Raw genomic sequence first — 18,987 nt, forward strand, 5'->3', positions numbered from 1 at the left:
CATTTATCTATTTATTTATTTATTCATAATTAGCCAACACTTTGGATATAATTAGAAAACCAGCATTTGGGGCCATTCGATACAGTCTTCTATCACTGGATGGCCATAAAATCAGATATTGGCAAATAACTAATATGGCCTATTTGGTTATGGTGAAAAGGAAAATTTTACCAGAGGATTTGGGGCAGGTTCTGACCCCACCCGAGTAAAATTTTCATATCAGGAATACATGCATAATGATAGGCACCTTTTCTCAAATATTTCTTACCCAGATCTAGAATTTCGATAAAGGAAATGTTGTAAATGCAACAATTAATGTCATAGCGTTTCTTATTACATTAGCAATCTCGTTACAACCTGTCAATCTCGTTCCACGCATTTAAAACTAGGTCATTGCTTTGTTAATGAGAGAAGTATTACATATAATGTAGTTATTGTTGTTAATTGTTTGATTACCGAACTGACTGATTAACCGGTTATTCGGTCAGAATATTTTTCAAGTAACCGGTTAGAAAAGAGCTATGGCAGGTTGCTATGGCTATACCCCAAATCTATGACCTGCTATAGTGCGCGCGTCCAACCGTGCACTATTATGACGCATACTCGGGTATTTCTATACAGGTAGCTCTATCGGAATCACGTATCTAAGAATAGATTATTGTAAACAGACGAATTTAAGGTCATGGCTATTAATACATAAGTTTCACGATAAAGACTCAACAAAATGCTTATTTCGCGTTATGCTGTATAAAACACAAGGTCTTACATGTACAATCATAACCAAGTTTGGTCTACGTCATGCCGTTACATGTTTTCTTAAAAAGCACGCATCTTGAATTTGTTCTTCCTGTACATTGGAATGGTAAAATTACATATAGTTTTCGAATAGCATATTTTGTATTTCGGCATCATTTGTTTGTGTTTAGATAATAAATAAAAATACTAGTGCCAATTGGAGAGTAAAACAATTCATAAAACAAAGCGTAGCTGTACTGTACACGCGTACAGGGATTTGTTGACATGATCCAATAAAAGATAAATCAGGTATGTTATTACAATATCAATAAAATGTTCCATTGATTTGAAAACTATTTTTTAGTTTACTAAGGAAAATGATCACTTGCCTAAATATTAAAAAAGAAAGAAGAAAAAAGTGTATCTGAATGTGAATTCGAACCTACATCGTTCATATTTCTGGTTACAAGCTAACTGCGTTACACATGAGGCTACATGTACACCGGACATAGACGAAGATGGAAATACAAACTCCTTTAACCCAAGAAACATCTGTCGCAGTTGTGAAAACTTGATCAACCATGGAGGACCACTTTACCGTCATACGATTTGTTTTTGCATATTCAAAAGTTGGTCCTCGGATGGGAAAGTATTGAAAGCCTTTTTTTAAGTCGGAGAAACCCCATCACTTTCATAGATATAGTGAATATGGCTATATTTGCAGAATTATATTAACAATACCAAATATCTCAACAGTTCAAAAAATAATATTCAATTGGTTTTATATCTATTCCATGCATTTTCGCTACTAAAAAATATTTACTCATCAATATTTTTTTCCGTTTTCAAAAATGCCGACTTAGGGAAATACGGGCAGTTTTCCGCCATACCGCTTTGTCTGGTTTGACAACCCTAATTTTAACATTATAGTGAACACGTTAAAATGAGTTTTTTCTTCAAATTTAACCCAATAGGCTTCTGTACCAGACATTTTCATTTAAAGTGTGGAACCTTTTTTATCCCCTCCCACGGGGAGTGGTGGTGGTGTAATGGGTAAGGGGCTGTTTTCATATCTGAACATATGAACTGTACCATTGTATAAAAAAGTTTCCAGTCATGGTTCTAATGAATCGTCATAAATAAATAAATTTATTCAGTTTTGGATAATTATTCAATATTTTCTTTTAATATCTAGCATTCAATAATATGTCTGTCATAACAACAAAAATGGTGTCATCTGTTTTTTTAATATCCAATTTAGCTTGAAAACTTAATTATGGTTTTCAATGCACTGCAAAAGAAGCGCGGGATTATCTATCCTAGTTAATTCCCGAAGTATTTCATACACTGATATTACCTTTTTTCATTAAAGAGTTCCAAATAGGGCCCCTTATGTATCAACAAACACATTCTTAGTTAAGTACGTTCTCAAATATTTAAGAACGCCTTCGAGATACACCAATTTGAGAAATTCTCAGCTAAGTACGTACTTAGCTTAAGAATGGAAAGTTAAGAATTGAGAAGTTTCGAGATTCCGGGGCCTGTTTGCAGATATCAAAATGTCTATTTTTATCATCGCTATGTTTAGTACAGTTGTTTTATTGGGAATACCCTATCTTTTTTAAGATTCATCACGGTGGCGGAACGGTCATAATGACGGACTAGTAAAACACGGAGTCGGTGTCTAAAACATCGTATTTGGCATGTTTTCGTTAAATGATATTCAGACAACAATGACTGTCTACGTCTACATTGGATTTTGTTATTCATAATTAATTGCCAAGTGCCTAAGATATTGTATGACCAAATTATAACTGACAAGTTTTATTTATAGTCGTAACATTAGCACTGAAGAGCTATATTATTACGATAAAACATAAGAAAAGAAAATTGTTTAAAGGGATAATACATTTTATAAATAATTGTTTCAAGCTTCAGTCCATGCTCATCGGTTATTTCCTACATATAAAAACGTTATAAAATAAAATTCAATACACTTCAGCCTCCTAACTGCTGTAATACGATATTACCACGGATTTAAATTACTCTAATTAATCAAGTCTATGCATATATGGCATTATGTAAGTCATAAAATTCTTTCTGTCACGTAAGAAAATAGAATTGAATTCCTTTTTGTTTGATATCTTTGACATGTCTCACACTCTGAGTGTGGTATTAACGGTGCTGTGTAAGAATAATAAAACTTTGAATGTCAGTTTCATCCTGCTGATAGAAAAACCAAAGGCTAGCGTAGCGGTACGGTAACTTTAGAGTAACACTATGGAGCAATGCAACAAGAAAATGCTTTTCGGGATGTCGGTTCTTCGAGAGATTCAATATTACTATAAAACGGGGCATGAGCAAGTCGACACACTGAACCCGGATATGACCATGATTCACCGGGTTTTCCATTCTCTGGAGCAAGGAATTCCTGGAGCAAGTAGCCCGAGCTTCTTTTAGTCTCGTTCAACCAGACGCTTGACACCAGACTGAGACTTAAACATTTTGTCAGAAAGATCTCCCACATCAGACATCTATCTGTCAAAATGTTTAAGTATGGTGTTGGGACCAGAGGAAACTCGGGCTATGGAGCAAGGAAACCAGGGAATTCGGTTGTATTGTTGGCTCTGTAGTATGTAGCCACCGCAATACTAATCTTGATAGACGAGGCTCGTAACTCTTCATTTCTGGAGGAAATAAAGGAAATAATAATAATAATAATAGTAATACAATAGCACATATTCTCGGGCATTGCGATGTTAATAAGTTGTGGCGATTTAAAGGTACCTGCACACGTCATTCCAAATCTGGCAGCATTATGCACGTAAATATTCTTTTTCCACTTTTTGTTCAACATTGATTGAGAAATGGACATGAAATATGACGTTCGTGCGTTACCTATGTAAAGTTCTCCCGGTTGGATACACTATGAACCGGTAGTAATTCGCCAGACGCTATATTTAAAAGATATATATATAGTATTGATGTAATCAAGGACTATATCATGGTTGTATTAACAGACTAGAGAGGTATATGGTCTAAGGTCGGAGCGATTATGAAGGTTAGGTGTTCAATGTGTTTTCTCCAGAGCGAACAATCGTTCACATCTACTTTTCAGGTTTTTTAAATCTGTCTACATAATAGTGAATACTATGTATAGCCGTTCCTGTTCATCATGCCCATCGCCAATCCCAATTATATTCCAAACCGAAAGAAAACTTATTATGACGTATTTGTAGTTACATTTTTACACAATGTTTTATAGGGATATCATATAGCCCTAGTCAGGAGCTAAATTGTCAATTGTAAATACAATGTACTTATACTAAACTTATGATCACTTACCTACAGACAAGTTATATAGCTTTCTATTGCGTCGTTGATAAAGTTAAAGGCTACAATTGTTTTATTATGTTACAAAACAGTAATGTAAGCAATCTGAAAAAACCCACAACAAAAGCGCTTCGGAAGTGGGACTGTGCATTGTTTGGAGACACGTCATAATTCTATTTTTAGAAACACCCAGTTCTTAAACAAAAATCACGCGCTCCAAGTCAGGATGCACTTCTGGCCAATCACTTGTCAGTAATAATATGAAAAAAATAATAACAGTTAATGTCACGTGGGATTAGCATATTACATAGGTACAATATTTAGAGTTGAACCCACTAAGAAACCACGTGACATGAAATTGTATACGCGGACTACGTCTATTGGCTAACTGCATATCATATAGGTCTCCCTGTGTGGTGAATAAACGTAACGGACAACTCACTTCGAACATTTGATTTGAAAGAGAAAAAAAATGATATAATAACGTTTAGACTTTGTGTGAAAGAATACGGTACAGGGCTTGTGATTGAATGGATATAATAGTGCAAATTTAATATATCGAACTTAACTACATTTTTACCAGTGAAATATTGAAAATCATTTTTTCTATAAAAGTGATATATTTCTCTTAGTGGGTGTGCAGTACGAGAGTTAAAGATCTCACAATATCAGCAACACTCGTGAAATTTATTTGATATTCTGAAAACACTGTTAGATATCTTCTACTATATTTGAGTAGACTAATGTGATTCTTATTATTCCCCATATTGTCTTTTTGTTTTATTTTTTACCTTTCGTATGATCAAAGATTAAAAGGCAGGACTTCAGTTGTATTAGTGAACTAATACCAATATCGTACAATTTAACTCTACATGTTAGTTTGGTTCGCCGCCAGACTAATTCATATCCCTTTTTCATGTAGATGAATATACGCAAATATGTTGAAAATGTACGTTACACATGAATAAAGATAATTACGATTCCGAATTTATGTCCTAAATTTTCAAAACAAATATCCAAATTGCAACGCATAAAGGGCAGGTAAATCCAAATCCAAACATTCCGCGATCTGCTTGGTTAATTTCGTACACAAGTAGGATACATTGTGCACTTTCTACCCTCAATTGGGTGTATGTAGTCGATATTCTTCGCTCGTTATCTTTCGACAAAGTATTCTGGTAATCAAAGGTAATCTGCAATAATCGTCCTCAACCTTTGCGTTGGCTTAGTGCCAAAAAAACAACCTTTTTTGAACTACAGCGTCATATTTTGTTTTGTTGTATACATTGTAGTTGGGTTATTACATCCGCTTTGTGTATGTAAACAGCACTTCTCGAAATACCATACACGTACGTACCATTCGGAATACCCAACAGTGTCTAACAGCGGCGTCAGACAGCTGCGCTGTCTCTCACTGGGACCGGGGCTGAACAGGACCGGGGCTGGTGAGGACCGTCAAGATAGGATAACTCGTCCGGACTATACGGTCCTCATCTGGGACATTCTTATCAGGAAATAGCGTAGATATTTTTCATTTATACATTTATAAACTAAAGGAAGATAATGTTCAGTATATATGGTCATTTAAATGGTTGTATTAACTTAAGCTCTGAGCGTTCAAGGTCCTGAGCAGGGACATCCTGATCAGGAAATCGAGTACTAATTATATCCGTATTGATGGATCAAATACATGAAGGTGGCAGTGTTTACAGTCAAAGAGAATAAAGATAGTTTAGAAATACAAAGTAAACTATATTATAGTATTTTATCTTTGTATTCCACGATATAGTGTATACGTCCTGTGCACGGACATCATGATCAGACAGGATATGTTATAGTGAATCTATCCGTAGTTATTTATAAAATATATAAAGGCAGCAAAGTTTGCAGTCAAGAGAGGTGATTTTGAAATAGAAAAAAAACATCAAATCAATCTTCAATCTCTTTAATTATATGTTGATATTCGAACGTATCCGGTAACAGGTAACAGGGACACCCATATCAATATATCAAATACTCATTATATCCGTATTAATGGATCAAATACATAAAGGTGATAGTTATTAGAGTCAAGAGATGAGTAAATATGATTGAGAAATAGAAATTGAACTATGTGTATAATATTTTATCTTCGAGTTGCATACTAGTATAAAATCCTAAGCAGGAATTTAAATGGAAATAAAAAAGCTAGCAATGCGAACGGTCAAGAGAAGCATCATAATGATTTTTTTTTAATGAGTCGTTTTAATTAAGAAATATAAACCCCGACTTACAAGAATTGTTATGAGCCGTATAGTCTATAAATATATAGCTAGTAGCGTATACGGTCCTGACCGGGGCCATCCTGATCAGGACACCACGTGCTCATTATATTCGAATTAACTCATCAAATACAACAGTTGGCAATGCGCATAGATAAGAGATGGCTAAATTTGATTTAGAAACAGAAATAAAATTATGTCTAAAGTATTTTATCTTCCATGTATAGATATTCGAACGTATACGGTCCTGAGCGGGGGCATCCTGATCAGGAACTAAAATGGAAATTATTTACGTAGGTTTTGATCAAATACAAAAAACTAGCAATGCGAACGGTCAAGAGAAGCATCATAATGATTTTTAAATGAAAAATACATTACATCATTGATGGAATACTCTATATCTACATCTTAAAACGTACACAGTCCTGGGCGGGGGCCATCATGATCAGGAAATAAAATCATATTTGTTTGCATACTTAAACACATTTATAAACAAAATATAGATCGCAGTGAATATTGTCATTAGAGGACTCGTTTTAATTTAGAAATAGAACCCCGACTTACAAGAGTGGTTATTTATAAGCAGTATAATCTATAACTATAGCTAGTAGCGTATACGGTCCTGACGGGGGCAATCCTGATCAGGAAATCAAATGGAAATAATTTATGTGGTTATTCATCGACTACACAAAGTAGGCAATGCGAATGGCCAAGATTAGCGTCACATATAATGATTTTTAAGTAGGAAAGTAGTTCACTTCAACAATGAAATACTTAAAACATACTTCTTATAACGAACACGGTCCTCGGCGGGGACATCATGATTAGGAAAAAAAGTCAACTTTTCCAATATATAGATATAAACATTTATAAACTAGAGATAGATCGCTGTGTATATTGTCATTAGAGAAGTATCAATTGAGAAATAGAACCCCGACTTACAAGAATTGTTATAAGCCGTATAGTCTATAACTATATAGCTAGTAGCGTATACGGTCCTGACCGGGGCCATCCTGATCAGGAAACCACGTGCTCATTATATTCGAATTAATTCACCAAATACAAAAGTTGGCAATGCGCATAGATAAGAGATGGCTTAATATGATTTAGAAACAGAAATAAAACTATGTCTAAAGTATTTTATCTTCCATATATAGATATTAGAACGTCTACGGTCCTGAGCGGGGGACATCCTGATCAGGAAAAAAACATACCTGTTCTTCTCATGTATATACTTTCTGATATTAATATAGTCGTTTTTTACGACTTTTTAAAATTACTGTAAAGCAAATACAGCTAATTATCAGCTACTTTCAGCTTTATTGAAAGATAAACAACCCATATTATATTTCACATAATGCCTGTCCATGCTTCAAAANCTTTATGGGAGATATCTATATATATGATACTTAATACTATTAAATACATCATTGATACTGCTCCTAAAATTGATGTTGAGTTAACTTACCATAATATATGTGAGCATCCAATTAAGACCATATTGTTATCGTAATTCGATTTTGTTGTTGTTAATGTGTTTTTTTTTAATATAAAGTAGAAGTGAAAACCGATCTGATAACAAGAGGCACAGAGGGCCTGTATCGCTCACCTTGAGATATCTAAGCAATCATGTCAAAATATTCTCCTAATGAGACCCAAGGGAATATGCCAGACCACAAGGCCAATCCATGTAAATATCTGCATTAGATTTTTCATGCCCAGCAATTTTATTGACCCCATGATCAATTTTAATATCATGACTGCATTCGTCTTTTTTTGCCCAGGATTTGTATTTATAGTTTTGGGGTGGGGATCTCAACCGTTTCAAAGTTATGACCCAGGGGTAAAGTCTGCAAAGGTGGGTCAGAACCCAGGATCTATTCTAATATCATGACTGCATTCGTCTCTTTATGCCCAGCATTTGTATATATAGTTTTGGGGTGGGGACCTCAACCGTTTCAAATTTATGACCCAGGGACTATGTCTCCCTAGGGCCATCCTGGAAGCAAATGTGCATACTTCTCTTTACACTCAGCAATTGTATATATGGTTTTATGGTGGGGATCTCGACCATTTCCAAGTAATAAACTTGTTTTGGCCCCACCCCTTAGCCCGGGGGGTCAACTCCAACATTTGTACAATTTTGAATCCCCACCACATAGGGATACTTCCAGTCAAATATGGTTGATATCGATCTCTTAGTTCTGCAGAAGTCGCTTAAAACAATATTGTCAAATTGCCCCCTTTTGGCCCCGCCCTCAGCCCCCATGGGGTCAGCCCCACCATTTGTACAATTTTGAATCCCAACAACTAGGAATGCTTCCAGTCAAATTTAGTTAAATTCCAATCAGTGGTTAAGAAGAAGTCGTTCAAAGAAATTGTTAACGTACGGACGAAGGACGGACGGACGGCGGACGCCACGGTATGGCATAAACTCACCTTGGTCCTTCGGACCAGATAAGCTAATAAAACTGGCTAACCAACTTCATGGAACTTTGAATATACCAACAATGTGTTTAGATTGATGTCCATACTTCATAGAAGGTCCCTTTCCGACACCTTCCATAACTTTCATTAATATCCAAAACACTGATTTTCGTTCCGATGTGTTTATAATGTTGATAATATATCAACTTATATTGCTACGAGTAGGAAAGTTAGACAGTAAGTTTCTGTTTGTCTTAGTAACAAACCATATCTGTTTAGTGGGCCATTTTACTGGGGTCAGCTATGCATACAAGAAGCGTGAAATACTGTGGACTTCCTCTACTTGAAATGCATTACATTGTGTTTGGACAAGGTGCACTAGTCGTCGTGAATTAACCGGCAACAGATAAAAGTGTTCGAGTTTTGAGTACCAGAACTATATCGGTATTGTAACACACCTATATTGCTTTGTTTCTTTATCAACATTATGTACAGAATGTAAATCATCAAGTTGTTATGCAATTTATTATTTTTCTCTTTTGGGTTGAGAATCAGGTAGGACGATATACTCCTCAAGCATCTATATCATTGTATTCTTACGTTTATTTATTTAATGCGGCCCGTCGGAAGTATGCTGAACTCAGGACTTTTATCATTCATACCTTATCGTGAAAAAAATGCTGCACGAAACTGTTAATCTGATATCACCGTGCATATGTACATGATTATGAATATCAGCGTTTGCCTTTTTCATCAATTCTTTCCCGTGTCTTCACTCTTCATTCAAGATTACTTAAATGGTCTTGCGACCATATCCCTGTCGAATTTCAGGTTTCGTTAGGCTAGACGTAACCGTGATTTAGAACTTCCGATGATTTTGAACATATTGTATAGTCAGATATGACAGCTAACGTGAAAGACAAAGAAATGTTTATAATGCTTGAAAATATATATTTGTTTTTGTATTGCCGACATGTCAACTACGTTTTTGGTGTTTTACCAAACAAAAAAACAAGAACGGAATTGAAGCGATCGATAATGCACGTACGACGTCCATTTCATATTCTTTATTTTATAGAACCCAGAATGTGATCAATTACATCAAATTTCACTGTACCTAAATATTTTTTCTCTGTTGTTTGTGAGTTTAAGATACGTCTGGAAGGGGTGATTGTTATCATAATAAATGATTGTTAAGAGCTTGAGTATTCTGATTACCATCGCAACCATCTTTTGATTGGAATGTTTAAATGCAACTTGCATGCTTACTGGTTGGTTATTGGCAAGTTGGAGAAGTTGGATCGTGCGGTAGGGTTTAAATATCAATATCTATATGGTAAACGCGCCGGGAGGTGTGACATATGTGTAGCAGTTGGGGTGTTTCTTATGCTTATTGTATTATCATTTTTATATATGCCAATGAAGATCAGTATTTGCTGTTGGGTTTATCGGTGGCATGCATCGGATGTGATCCGGTTGCCTCATCGAAGGTTTTGAGGAAAGGGCAGTGGCGTCCTTCGTGAGTCCGTCAACAAGTTCTGGAAACCGGAATAACAGCAAGAGCTAGACACATGCGAAAGTGATGGGAAGTCAAAATGTACAAATTAAGGAGCTAACAATAGCCCATCCCTACTTTCCCCCCAACCCACCACAACAACTATATAATGAAGGATGAGGGGAACATATGTGAATAGAGAAAATTATCGAATTCTGGCGTAAAATATTAATCATTATCAATTTCATAAAACCTTATATCTTCACTGCATAAATCTTACGCCTCTTATTTCTTTTTGATGCAGTTATTCTTGTTTCGTATTACTTTTAAAAAGTCAGAAATTGAATATTAAATAGTTTTCCGTTGAATACCATATATATTATATATATGTGGCAGAATATATCGATATTTGCACTCGTACTCTGCACTCGTGAAAAATATCCTTATTCCTCAAAACTCGTGACATATATATGATATTCAATGGAAACCATGAACTGTTTCTCTATATCTTGATGAAGAGAAAGTAGGAAGAGGAAACTAGGATTGCAGGATGACGAAGAAGCGGAAACACTATGTAGATGAATCGAAAACGTGATGTATGTTAAATAAGCGAAAAATTCCCCCTTAACTCCTTCGCGTTCAGGTCGATTTTTTTCCGAAATAACATATGCCAATGTAGAATTGCATACTAGTCATGTATACATGCGCAGTCAAAGTTTAAATTCCAGTCACCATCACAAAGAAAACGCCCAAATTAGTAGCTAAGGTAACTGGTAAGAGCCAATAAATGACCTCCGTCTGGCATTCTCAAGGCGACCCTCTCTATCTCAAGTCAGTAGGACCTCTTGATTCAAATAGGCATGAAAGTCGTCACTCCAACAAGGAAGAAAAGAATACGTGCTGATATTTCGAAAACCTGATCAAGATGTCCTCACTCAGAACCGTATCCACTATCAAAAGCAGTTATAAGGAAGACAATTTGCTTCTCAATCGTATTTACCAATCTCTTGACTCTATACATACCTGTCTGAATGCATTTGACCCATTATTATCAATTCACAATGTATATCATTTTCTGATCGGATGTCCTCGGTCATGATCATATGACACCTCTCTTGGCCTTATTCATTACTACCTTTCTTGATGTGATAAATAGCTACAGATATATTGAGCATTTGATTTCCTGATCAGTATGTCACTGCTTAGAACCGTATACACTATTATATGACATTAAAATGATATTATATTATAGACATAGTTTATTTTCCATTTCAAAATCAGATTAATCCATCTCCGCAACGCTCGAGAGGGTTTGAATAATGTATTTTACCATTGATGTAATGTGTAAAATATCATGACACCTGTCTTGACCGTTCGCCTTATTACCTTTGTGTAGTTGAGGACTCCTCTGCATGATCAGTATTGAAGTACTCTCAGTACTTTGATTTAGTGTACCGCGTCCTGCAACCAGCATCAGCAACATCTTCACCAGCACCGTCTATATCTTCTGCAACTTTCTCCGCTCGAATAACCTCACTGTTGACTGTAAATGTCACGTACGTTCATGGTGTGTGTACTTTTATCACTTTACGTGATGAACCAGTATCCTTTTTATATATATCGATTCATATAGATAGTTAATCCTAAAGAGATATCATATCCATGTATCGAAATGTTAACTTACCATTATATTTGGACATCAATATGTTTGTAGTGCATTCAGAATGATGTTATTTATTGTTTGATATTTAAAAAGAATTTAAAAAAAGTGTCATTCGTTTGATATCTAAGGCAAGTATCATAAGTTTGATATATTGCTTGATATCCAAAACAAATATCATTTATTGTTTTATAACCAAAATAAGTATCATATAATGTTTGATACCCAAAATAAGTATCATTTCTGGCTTGATAATACAAACGAATATAATTTATTATTGGAGAAGGAGCATTTGTTTGATATCAGAACTAATAGTATTTATTGTTTGATATCTAAAACTGATATAATGTATTGTTTGATATCTAAAAGTAATATAATTTATTGTTTAATACCCAAAACAAGTACCAGTCATTGTTTTGATTTCTGAAATAAGTATTATTTATTGGATCGATATCTAAAACAAGTATCATTTATTGTTTGATATCCAAAACAAGTATTACTCATTGTTTGATATCCAAAACAAGTATTATTCATTGTTTGATATCTAAAACAAGTATCATTCATTGTTTGCTATCCAAAACAAGTATTACTCATTGCTCGATATCTAAAACAGGTATTATTCATTGTTTGATATCTAAGCAAATATTATTCATTGTTTGATATCCAAAAATGAAGTATCATTTATTGTTTGCTATCCAAAACAAGTAATATTCATTGTATTATCTATTGTTTGTTATCCAAAACAAGTATTATTCATTGTTTGATATCCCAAACAAGTATTATTCATTGTTTGATATCCAAAACAAGTATTATTCATTGTTTGATATCCAAAACAAGTATTATTTATTGTTTGATATCCAAAATAAGTATCATTTATTGTTTGATATCCAAAAAAGTAATATGTGTTGTTTTGAATCTTCAAATAATTATCATGTGTTGATTGACAAGAACAACAATTACAGATATCCTGTCTGAGTATGTCTACCTTGTCAATATAAGTTATCTAAAGTGTCTACCTATAGTACCCTACCCTGTGTTGTTTGTGTACCAATTGTACACATTTGTATAATCTGTTTGTCCCAAGCCGACTTGTATATGACTATTTTATTCATATAGTTATACCATGCTGAAAATGTAAATAGTTTTCCAATTTTTCTATACATTGTCATTATATACAAAATAATCATAATCTGTCGGTCTATCTATCTATCTAACAATCATTTTAACTCGTACTCTTCTTTATAGCAGCAGAAACATCCTTCGGTTCTCCACATTTGTTTTCTTTTATTTACCTTTCCTGTTTACTATTCCCCCTTCTCTTCCCACTTCCCTCTTGTTTACTTCTGTGTGACCTTCACCTCGAGCCCGTTTGTACTGTTGGACAGGTGTATACGCACGTGCGTATGTTCTTTGTCGATAGCCACCCAACCATGACCGTTCTTGATAATGGGTAACGATAAAGTAGCACACAGGGTGGCGGTCGGCAATTCTACATGCGTACACACTGTAACCACTCGAGCTCATCTTCAATATTTAAAATTAATTTAAATTTCGTATTTGATGAATTTAGAAATCTATTTGAAATCCCTCTTCTTACATTTAAGACCACACAATACAGTATTCTCTTTTATGCTATACATAGCTATTTCAGTAACACTAATTTCATCCTTATCCTCCATCTATGATCTTTTATTATTGATTTGCATGGACATACATGAAAACCCTGGGCCTGATGTATCTTCCGATGAATTAACAATTTTCCATTTAAATATACGTAGTTTACGAAATAAGCTAACTCACCTTGAAAATATTGCAGACGAATTTCACGTAGTATGTATCACGGAATCCCACTTAGACAACAGTATATCTGACGAAGAAATAGCACTTCCAGGTTTTAATAATAATCCTTTCCGGAAAGACCGTGAATACTCACAGGGTGGGGGTGTCGTTGTTTATATTTCGCCTTTAATTTCTGCCCAGCGGCGTTTGGATTTAGAATTTCCATCAGGTGAGGCCATCTGGGTCGAAATTATTTTTAATAACTCCTCGTATCTTCTATGTACAGTATATAGACCAAATGACTGTGTAAATCCATTTTGGGAACAATTTGAAAACTCCATTGAAAATGCACTTGATGAAAACCCACATGTCATTATAGTTGGTGACATAAACGTTGACCTACTGGTTGAGACTCGTCATAAACTGAACGACATTATCCGCACGTATCTGTTTTCTAATGTAATAAACCAACCAACTCGGGTAGGCCAAACACGTGCTTCGCTCCTTGACCCCGTGCTCGTGAGCGATACATGCGTTGTTGGTTTTTCCGATGTTATTGAAATTGACAGGGACATTTCGGACCATGACGCTACTCTCGTTGAAATTAAACTAAACATTTTTCTTACTAACAAATTTAAACGCATGATTTGGTGTTATAAAAATGCTGACTATCCTAAATTTAATAACCTGTTACAAAACACCGATTGGCAATACGTATTTGATATGCTTATACATGCGACGATATGTGCTCGATTTTTACAGATAAGTATTTGGAATATGCTCATCTTTGTATTCCAACTAAGGTTATTACCGTTAGACCAAATGCTAAACCGTGGTTTACTACTGAACTACATCGTGAAATTAGGATTAGAAATAGATTGCATAAAAAATTAAAAAGAGGTTTTTTTCTGTAGAGAATTTAGCTAAATTTAAAAAACATAGAAATCATGTCAACAATCTCAAACGTAGAGCAAGAGAACTTTTTTATGCTGATATTAATGGACTTTTAGATAATTATGCAAAAACTAATCAAAAGAATTTTTGGAAACTGGTTCGGAGATTAACTAAAAGTGCAGATGTATCTTACATTATACCTCCTCTAAAAGACCCTATTACTAATTCTACTGCAGTAGATGATGAACGAAAAGCTAATATTTTAAATGACTATTTTGTGTCTATCTCTACTATAGACGACTCAGGTGTACCTTTACCACAAGTTGATATGAGAACCCAAAGTCGCATAGATAATATATTTTTTACACAAGCTGATATTGTTGACATCCTTAAGTCTCTTAAATTAGGTAAAGCTGTTGGATATGATAAAATTAGTCACCAAATGCTTAAAAACACAGCTCTTTATGTTTCATTTCCGCTATTTCTTATATTCAGAAAGTCTCTTGATCAAGGAATTTATCCCAATTCCTGGAAAAAAGCTTTAGTCATGCCCATTTTTAAGAAAGGCGATAAACAATGCCCCAGTAATTATAGACCAATAGCTTTATTAAGCACTGTAGGGAAAGTTTTTGAAAAAGTTATTACAAAATTTCTGCATAATTATTTATTAGAAAATTCATTGTTATATAAATACCAATCTGGATTTCAGCCAGGTCACTCAACAGTACATCAACTAATTGAAATTTATCATAATGTATGCATAAATCTAGAAAACCGTCATCATACCTGTCTTGTTTTTTGCGACATTTCCAAAGCTTTTGATCGGGTTTGGCATGCAGGTCTTGTACACAAATTAAAAAGCTATGGAATAAATGGAAATCTTTTAGACTGGCTATCCGATTATGTACAGAATCGCCATCAACAAGTCTTCATCCACAATGTTACTTCTCATACTAAAACAACTAATGCTGGTGTACCCCAGGGCTCTGTCTTAGGTCCGCTTCTTTTTCTCTTGTATATCAACGATATAACTGATAACCTTGTCAGCCCTTCCCGTCTTTTTGCTGATGATACTTCCCTATCCGTCTCTTCTCCTTCCGCAATTGAACTAGAAACTACTACTAACCGAGATCTTGAAAAAATTCATAACTGGGCAGAAAATTGGCTTGTTAAATTTAATCCTAATAAAACTGAAGCGCTACTAATTTCAAATACCAATGCTGAGCTTGATGTCAATCTCATTTTTAATAATGTTAATATTGATTTTATCGAACATCATAAACATCTAGGCATTTTCCTAGATGCTAACTGTAAATGGACTCACCATATTGATAACATTTGTAAAACTGTTACGAAACAAATAGGAATTCTCCGCAAGTTAAAATATACTTTAAATCGCAAGACATTAAACAGAATTTATCTTACTTTTATACTCCCTCTGCTTGAATACTGTTGCGAAGTTTGGGACGGTTGTACAACTGCCGATGCAAATAAACTTGAAAAACTCCAGTTAGAAGCGGCGCGTATTGTCACCGGCCTGCCATCTTTTGCTAGTAGAGCGTCTCTTTACTTCGAAACTGGTTGGGAAGTCTTGTCTCAACGTCGCACCCGCCGCAAACTTCAACTTTTCTACAAAATTCACAACAATATGACTCCCTCTTACCTAACTGACCTTCTCCCGCCACTAGTAGCTACTTTAACTCCTTATAATTTGAGAAACTCTGAGAACTATTCCATTCCTAATTTCCGCTTACAATCTTCACTCAACTCGTTCATACCTTCTACTTTAAGACTATGGAATGAGCTTGACACTAATATTAAAACTGCACATTCTTTTAAGAGCTTCACAAACTGCCTCAAAAAACAAAATGAAACATTTAAAGTGCCTGTTTTTTATTTAGCCGGTGACCGTAAGTTAAATATTTTACTAACCAAACTCCGTCATAAATGCAGCCCTTTAAATGATGATCTCTTTAATGTTAACCTAATCAACTCTCCTATTTGTGCATGTGGATATCCTAATGAAAATGCTCATCATTTCTTTTTTACATGCAGTATATATACTGATCAAAGATTTGAAATGTTTAGAAATCTTCATGAATACTTACCTCTAAGCTTAGAGAAATTATTGTATGGCCATGAAGAGTATTCGAGTGACGAAAATAAAAATGTATTTATATATGTCCAACAGTATGTATCGAGTACTCGCAGGTTTTAAATTTGGTCTCGTTCTTCTGTCTCCTCTCCAACAGTCCTCATTATCTTTGATATTCATTTCTTAGCTTGTGTCCGTATTACATGGCCTAACGTGCACTTGTGTGTTCCTTATTATTTTAGTAATCCTCTGTAATGTTTAACTTTCTTTTAAGTGCACGAAAGCGTGAATGCAAGAAGTGTGCGTGTGCTTGAATGTATGTAATATAGGCATGTGATTGGGCCATTCAGTTACAGCCAGTGCGGTAGAAACGAATTTTCGAGAAAGGATGGAATGAAAAGGAGAAAGCCACAAAGCACGAGACGTGACGAACTGTTGAAAAGTTGAAAGTATGGAATAGTGCCAGGATATCACTGCGCTAACTGTTCTGGATGGTTCCATTTTCATGACCAAATTTCAAAATATACCATAATTTGTAAATAAAAGTAAGATGGAATGTGTGCATTATATGTTGAATATTGAGATGTACATTATACAAACTGCAATGAATAAGTAACATTCTCTCTCATGTGTACGAGTTGTCCATAAAATCGATGTCGATTTCGGCTACGCTAGAAACGTATGTACAATAGCTTTTATATATGTACCGACGGAACCGTGAAGGTATTGGTCTATAGAAAAAAGACTCATACGGACCAATACATGAACTTCAAATCCCACCATCCTTTACACCAGAAGTTGTGGCGTCATGCGCACATTGCTCAACAGATGTGATACAATAGTCACGGAAGAACATGACAAAACATAAGATCAGAATCACATCGCCAGGGCAATGAGAACATGTGCATATCTGGAATGGGCCTAACACGGGTGAAAAACCCAGTGTTAAAGTAAGGAGAAGAACAAGAAAAGGCCAATCAAGGATAAGAACAAAACCAAGGACAAGTGGTCATCCCGTATATAAAGGGTATATCCGAAACCATCCAGAGGATACATCACGGTCATGGCATAGCAACAGCCATGAAGCCCCACAAGACGCTTCGCAATATCCTAGTACACCCTAAGGATAAAACACCTAAAGAAAACGTTGCAGAATGCGTATACAAAATCGAATGCAATAAAATGCGACGCGTCGTATATTAGAGAGACTGGAGGCGATTTGGGGTCCGCCTTAGTGAAAACCGGAAAGATACAGAAACCCAAGAAGGTAGGAAATTCGACAGATCTGAAAGAAAACAGTCGGAGTCCCAGATAAATAAATCGGCAATCACAGACCATGCCAGACAGAAAAACCATGTGATTGACTGAGATAACTCCAAAGATTTTGACAGAGAGAGCAATCTGTTCAAACGGCAGATAAAGGAAGCCATCTGGATACGCAGCAGTGGGCCAGTTCTAAATCGAGACGAGGGGGCTCAAAGACTCTCGCACATCTATGACCAAGTGTTAACAAAGCGTAGCTGAATTGAGTCATTTCGGTACATATGTAACACCTATTGTACATACGTTTCCAGCGTAGCCGAAATCGACATCGATTTTATTTCTATTTGATTTCCTTATCAGGATGTCCCCACGCAGGACCATGTACGTTCTGGATATTTAACCATTGAGATAATGTTCAGTAGCTATTTACCATTTGAAAATCATTATGGCAACGTTCTTGATTGTTCACATCCATAACTGCATGTATTTGATAAAGCAAAATCTACGAAAAAAGAACAAAAAATTCTTATCCTGATCGTGATGTCCCCGCTTAGAACCGTATATGCTATAATATGTTAATAACATATTCATCGTTCATGTTACCTAAATATATATATATTATAAAAAGAAAATTTCTCAACAACGAGTCATTAGTACTTTTATCTCTTCGAGGAGTATATGTTGTGACGTCATAAACTATTTTTGAAAGGATGTGCATACACGAGTTTCGATCAGCGTGTTTTATAATTTGTATTTTAGTCTATAGTAGAGTTACGTTTGTAAAGAAGTGATATCGGTAGTGTGTCGAATCAGTAATGTAATGGTCCCGTGTTTATTTTTGTTTTTCATTTTCCATTTATTATTATTATTTTTTGTTGTTGTAAATAATAGTATAACTAGTAATTATAAATCCTAAACAATTAGTACTCTTTGCCTTAAGACTATAATTAATATATTTATATTGCTGTGATATCGCTACGGCGGGTACGTATATAGCGGACGTCGCTATAGCGAACTATTATATGACGACATAGTTTATGACGTC

The 18,987-nt window shown here is 35.1% G+C and overlaps 1 protein-coding gene across 1 annotated transcript in view; it reads left to right on the forward strand.

Moving 5' to 3' along the window:
* The first annotated feature begins 3,735 nt into the window (after positions 1–3,735).
* The window catches only part of LOC110450419 (TNF receptor-associated factor 3-like), a 67,079-nt gene continuing 51,827 nt past the window's right edge, over positions 3,736–18,987 (forward strand). Inside the window, exon 1 of the mRNA XM_021497923.1 lies at positions 3,736–3,796. The gene's annotated coding sequence lies outside the window, so the exon portion shown is untranslated. The remainder of the gene's footprint in view (positions 3,797–18,987) is intronic.

This window comes from Mizuhopecten yessoensis, unplaced genomic scaffold, assembly GCF_002113885.1.
Source record: "Mizuhopecten yessoensis strain PY_sf001 unplaced genomic scaffold, ASM211388v2 scaffold5229, whole genome shotgun sequence".
In the NCBI taxonomy this organism is placed as follows: Eukaryota; Metazoa; Mollusca; class Bivalvia; order Pectinida; family Pectinidae; genus Mizuhopecten; species Mizuhopecten yessoensis.